The sequence below is a fragment of the Hemibagrus wyckioides genome, linkage group LG13 (genome assembly GCF_019097595.1).
Source record: "Hemibagrus wyckioides isolate EC202008001 linkage group LG13, SWU_Hwy_1.0, whole genome shotgun sequence".
NCBI classification, from domain to species: Eukaryota; Metazoa; Chordata; class Actinopteri; order Siluriformes; family Bagridae; genus Hemibagrus; species Hemibagrus wyckioides.
In genome coordinates this window covers 21287993-21294934 of record NC_080722.1, presented here as the reverse complement: position 1 = coordinate 21294934, position 6942 = coordinate 21287993, and positions in this window count along the sequence as shown.

Sequence of the window (6942 nt, the reverse complement as noted above, 5' to 3'; positions counted from 1 at the left end):
TCAACAAAGAGAAAAAAAACACACACACACACAAACGCAAATAGCATTTAAGGCCCATTACACATTTAAACCTTGGTTTTATAAGCAGGGAAAAAAAAGTCTTGTGCTGAGGCATTTTCCTCAGTTTACATCCGTTCAGGCTGAATCGCTGTGTGTAGAGCTGCAGAGCTGCAGTGAAGGAGCTGAGGCTTAGAAAAAAACAAAATCTTAAGTTAAACGCTTTATTTAGAGGTCAGGGTATTTTTTTTGAATGACTTCAAGATGATTTAAAGATTTATATTTTAATCGTGTGAAGAAGGTCAGGTGTTGGGGTTTGAACCATGTCATGTTACATGGAAAAAATGATGTTCAAAACAATTTATTAATTTCAGTTCTTTCAAAATGTATTAACAATTTTAATTTATTTAATATTAGAAAATATTCTGAGTGTGAAGTGGTCAACCATGGGACAAAAACAAATGATTAATAACAGTTAAATATTAATATATATATATATATATATATTATTACTATTATTATTATTATTATTATTATTATCCCACTCGTGTGAAACTTCACATTTCAGTTCAAATGTTTAGGATTTATTGTCTTTTTAAAAAAAAAAAAAAAAAGGAGGAGGAGGAGGAATAAATAATTGATTTTGGTCGAATTGGCTAAAAAAAAATCAATTGTTGAAATTTGAAGAAATTATTGCTTTGAATGCACTTCTAGGACTTTTGTGATTGCAGAAATAAACTCCACAATATTCAGAGAAATTACAATTTTTCAAAATTTCTCTCGATTTTTCAACAGATTTGGGACGAGACCCATTGTGTGGCATCCCAACACACATTCAGCCAAAGTTCAGTGCTCTTTCATTCACGTGTGAACATGAGTCCAGCTCTCATAGGAAGTCAGTACATTTTATTTTATATATAACTTTTATTTTACATTTATAAAATCATGTGAAATGGAGACTCAAATGATTAAAAAAACAAATGAGGTAAAAATGAGAAACTACAGACATTGTTATGTTTAAAATCACTGAAATTTATTTTCATGAATACACAATTAAATGGTTCAATTGCAAAAACATTTTTAGAAAAAGAGACTCAACAGTTTGTATAAGACATTTTCTGTACACATGATTATATAATAGCTCATGGAGGTTTTATAACTGTGCCAACTTTAACATGTCCTACATTTCTTTTACTCTTGAAATGAAACCCACAGAAGTTTGAGGCTGGTGATCGGTGAGGAAAATTCATTTCACTTTCGCATGATTTGGAAGGTGATTGTGTATTTATACTTAGTTTTTTTGCATGATTAAGAAAGAATAAAAAGCTGTTGCAGAAAGGACATTATTTACATTTACATAATTTTCTTTTTAGTGTCACCCAAATGGGGATCAGGTTGCCTTCTGAGCCTGGTTCCTCTCATGGTTTCTTCCTTCTAACATCTCAGGGAGTTTTTCCTCACCACCGTCACCTCAGGCTTGCTCATTAGGGATAAAATAGGGATAAAATAATACCTTAACTTTAAACTTCATACATTTTTTTTCTGTTTCTATACCTCTGTAAAGCTGCTTTGAGATGAAGTCTATTGTTAAAAGAGCTATACAAATAAATTGAATATGAATTGAAAGAATAGACTAAAATTCTGCAAAACGTCTGCATAAAGACGTTAAAGTCGTCAGACCACAGAAATCGGATGTATTCTAACTCTTTCTTTAGCCGTGTTTTATAAACAACATTGAACTAGAGGGCCATCGTTCACTTCAGGAGCAGTTACTAGAACACGCTGGAGATTTAATCTCTTAACACAATCAACAACAATGTCGCGTCTTTCAAGCCGTAGACCAAACAAATCTACGATTCCGGTCAGCTCATGAAGACGGTGATACTGTTCCCTAAACGCTTTCAAACAATACCTCAGAACGTTTTTTTCTGAATGTTTGATGCACTAGTAGAAATATGAAGCAATTGAAGCTGCTAGCTGCGGGCCTTACACCTCAGCAGCTCACATGAGAATGAAACCGTTAGTTTCTTTGACGGATATGTAGGTCATATAAGTTTCATATAAACTAAAACACCTTGGTTATGCTTCAGGAGATTCCACCTCAGCGACCTGTAGCAGTAATCGTGCTAAACCTACCGCGTCATCCATCTTTTTCCTTCTCCCTACCGAACCAATAATTCATCCCTGTCCACATAGACTGTCGTGTTCATATCTCCAGAAGAAGAAGGACGGCGCCAGCAGTGTTGACAGTGAGCTCTGGCTTCTTTCATGTTTCAGATGTATTGGACCTTGAATTGGCGTCCCACTGCCTGGCAAACACACTCATCTGTCCAGCATTAATAGTCCGAATTTGTGCCCCTGTAATCACCTGCCTATCAATGCGGAATGATAAATCAGGTGTTCAGCTTTAACTAATCCCACTGAATGAAACTCATCCCCAATCCCAGGCCAGACGCTGAGCGGAGTGCGAAACCGTCAACAGTCGTAACGTAATAATCAACACTGTAAAGTACTAAAAGTTAGCGTATTGAAAATCAGTTAACCTTTCCATTCTTTGTGTAACACTACCGTACGCAGTGCCGTACTCCTCCGCAGCCCTAAAATAAACATTTGCAGAGCTCTCACAGTTTCCTCCAAGCTCCATGGCCGCAATAAAAGTCAAGCCATACGCAGTAGATGAGGATCCTCCACTTCAGCCGATTGGCGTGGGTAAATATGGAGAAAGCCAGTGGAGATAAGAGCTAACACCAACCCTCAAGTCCACAAACAGCACAATCTGGGATAATGCACTCCTAAAAGGACAACTGCTGGAGCTTTGTGTTTGGTAAGTAAACGTCAGTGTGAAGTAGCGAAGTCGCCAAGACTCGGACCACGAGCTTGGGTGTTTTCCACCGTGATTCTGATGCTTTTGAAAAATAAGGGCAATCAATAGACTTCAAGGAAGCTTTGATCCTCATTCACCACAATATACAATGCAAATTACTTTTCAGTGATCAATGATTTCATCTTTTTTCCTATTTGACAGATAACCCCAGTGTTCAACTGATCCGCTTTCTAGGTGTTTTTGACTTTATCTAGCGGTCAAAAACAGGAACTGCAACAAGCATTAACAGAGGTCCAATGAGGCAGGAATCACACTGCCCCCTGCTCAGAGTAGGAGCAGCAGTGGACAGGATCGTCAAGAAGTAAAATGTTCCCCAACGCTGGGGTAGTTTCAGATCTTGGACTAGAAATATTGAATACTGGAAACCCTGGTCTAATACCATTCCCAGTTACTTATATTCCATCTAATACCATGTGATACTGTGTGACATCAGCTTGGTGTATAGTCGTGCATTCGTACAAAGGTTCTCAAGTGTGGAGCAGTGAAGCGAGTGGAGATGTCGCATGTGAGAGCAGTTCATTCCTGCGAGCACTGAGACAAACCCTCATCGTCGTGTTTTTACACTTTGCTCTCGAGTCAAGATGCAAATCACATCAACAACATTATATCCTACACATAAAGCTCAGCTCACACTGGCTAGATGGGATGTAATGTCTACACAATGCTAGGTGATAATATGTTAATAAGGTAGCTAGCTTGCACCTGGCTAAAGTTATCTGCATGAACTCACCTGTGTTCTTATCCTAGCCGCTAGTTAAACCAAGGAAACATCAAAGGAGCTAAATAAAAAACGTTCTGTGACGTCCCCGATCGATCAGGTTACTCATTTCTGCATCTATTAGGATTGACGAGGACCGAAATCCATGGACTTGTTCTGAGAAAAAAATTGGTAACGATTCATCCCTAATTACTACAGCATTTATGCTAAACAGCTTAATAGGAAAGAAAATCAATTCCCCGCCCATCACGACGAGCCAAGAATCGCAGAGAGAAAGAAAAATGGTTTTATTCGAGGGGGAAAAAAAAGAGCTTGTCCTTCTGCTGGGAAATAAAATTCATGTCTTACAGGTGTGTAAAAATGCACTATTTATGCTTCTTTGTGTAGTAGCTCACCTTTAGCTATTTATTACCGAGTTTCGAGCTGGAACAGCATAGCGTTAGAGCCAGACACGCGTGATTTATAGTTTTCATTAGGGAGCTACTGGAGGTTACATTTTTTTAGAAAAAGAAAGAAAGAAGAGAGCAGATTGTTGGTTATGTACGATGTAGGAATTTAGCTACAGGGAAACATGATGCATCATAGCAGAGGAGGTGAAGATAAGAGTGATGGTAGGAAACATAAATAAACGTTCGTGGAGATTTGTCTTTCAGCAGCGTCACTCCTCCAGCACGTCGATCACAAAACGTAATAAAATCACAGCCAGAGCAAAGTGGAGAAAGCTGCGTCAGTCCTCCAGACACTGCCTGGACGCAAGACAAACATCTTCACCCGCACTTTAAAAACCTCTCACCGCCGCGTCAAATGGCAGCGTTAATGGTTTGTGATCCGCGCAGTGCTCACTCGAACGAGGCCTAAACTGCCATATCTTTATGGCCGCCTCACTGATAGCACGCTAACACACGTGCCGTCTGGAGCGCGGGACGAGGCGACTAATGTGAGCAGAGTGCTTCAGAGGCCTGTTTGCCTTTTGCTGGTGTGTGGGAGCAGAATGAAGCACACACACATACGCACACACACACACACACACACATCAAGTAAAGAGTACAGTCCCAGAGGAAGGATGTGGGTAATAAAATATTCCAAATAAGGTCGTTTTTGTCATGAATAAGGCATTAAGTGAGGGAACAGGTCTATTGGTCTATTTCCCCAGAGAGACGGAGGAGGGTCAAGATGACATCCGGAGTGTCACTGCACTGTGTGGAACAAAACCGGAGCTCTGCTGATTTAATACATTTTCCTTCATGTTGCAAGAGGAATAATAAAGTTGGCTGCTAGAAGAGACCTTTAACAGATTAAAGGAGCAGTATGTGATCCTGACATGTCCTGTGTCTATTACACATACCATACAGTGGCCTTCAAAAGGTTTTTTTTTCTGGAAATGTACAGGTATTACATTTCAATAACACACTAATGAGGTGTAAAAACACCAAATCCTTGCTTAAGTATAATAACCAAGTACTTCAGCGTTTTTCACACATCATAAAGTTCCACTCAGCAGCTCCACAAGTTGCTTAAAGGTGAAGTTTGGAACGTTTATCTCCATTTAGGGGAACTCTTGTTGGCGAGATGAAATTTTAGACTTTTAAGACAAGAACGTTCAAGTCCACATTAGAGCAACCTTCTCGCAGCAGCAAGGCTCCATGAGGAAGCTTTTGTAATGAAAGCCAATAACCAGCCGTAAATGAGTCGCAAGTGACTAATAGCCATGGGAGTTGCTCTAACGTGGCAATGTCCTGATCGATGCAGGATCTCATTAACGTGCGTGTTAAAATCACGCTAACATGGCTAGCAACAGAGACTCGTTTTAATGAGGTTGAGTTATGGGTTTAGGATTACTCGAGCTCGGATATATTGACAGAATGTGAACTGGGAATGGATTTCCAGAACCCTTTAAACTGATCCATATCACTTGTTAAAAAAACACACACACAAAACAACCTGCTATGACCAACAATTGTTGGCAGTGCCCCAATTCCTGGTTTGAAGCCAGTGAAGTGTAGGATTAGGTGTGTTGGTGATGTGTGGAACATTTACGGTTAAGTGGGAAAGCAGGGCTAAAGGTAAACTATATTGTTATAAAACACTATATTAACACTGCACTGAGATCTGGAAGAACCCTGGATCTGTTCAATTCCAATTAAATATGTCTTCTGTCAACCCCTCCCCCCACCCTTTTGTTGCATACGTTTATAGCGCACTCTGGAACAAGATCACATGGAAATGATCAGCGGATCCTCCACAACCCCAGAGGAATGATGGGAAGCACCCAGTCCTGGTTTCTCTCTCTCTACATCTTAATGCAGTCCCGAGCCATCACGTCAGCTCAGATCGAACGAAACGAGGTGATGTTAATCATCTGTATGGAAACAGCACATCCTTATCCATAATGACACTCGTAGATCTCCTGCCAAGCAGCACGGGGCAGAGGCTGACCTTTTTACTACATCTCACTGGGAGTTCAAGTAAAGACATGAGCCAGTGCTGGAATTAGCAAAGAAACTTAAACGCCATCTTAAGGATTCTGAACGTTGGAAATCCAGACACAATTTAATTATCTGTACAGAACATCAGAGGGATTAGAATCACTCCTGTTAAAACCTGTTCAATATTCTGTACAAAGAATCGAGACACCATTTTGGTTCAGTTAAATGATTCCTTCACCTTGATCATGCTGCTCTTAAAAGCAGGCAGTTTGAAGAGTATTAAATAATTAATAATCATGGTTATTTTATGAAAACAGAGTGTCAATGTCTGCCATGAATCACTGAGTCCTTTAGATCATGGATGAGATTCACTCCTCCCTCGTTCAGTGGCTCGGTGAGTGCCTCCGTGAACTCCGAGATTTATTCCTATTATGTTCAGTAGAGTCTGTCTCAGTGAATCTGTCGGGAAATGACTCTCTCCAGGATTCTCTTAAGTCTTGTTCAAAGGTTCAGTGTTTGACTTGAATGAATGTTGAGCATGACTGAAATGATTTAGAGACTCATGGCCAGAAATTGCTCCTCTCAAGTTCAAGGGGGTTAGTGTTTGACTCACATGAATCTCATCCATGATTAAAAAGAGTCAAAAACTGATTCACAGCACTATAAGAGAGGAAAGATTCTTAGACTCATCTGAAAAGATTCAATCAATTGAATCAGATAGTTGTGAATCTCAGCCATGAATAGAAATGATTCACTGAGTCAACTCCTGACAAAATGAACCAAGAGAATTTGTCCATAACCAAAATGATTCACTGAGTGAGTCGATCTCATTCCGAACTGAAAGGATTCAGTGAATCAAACGCTGTCAGTGAATCACAGGAGTTAGTCTTGGCCCTAACTGAAAGAATTCAGTGAGT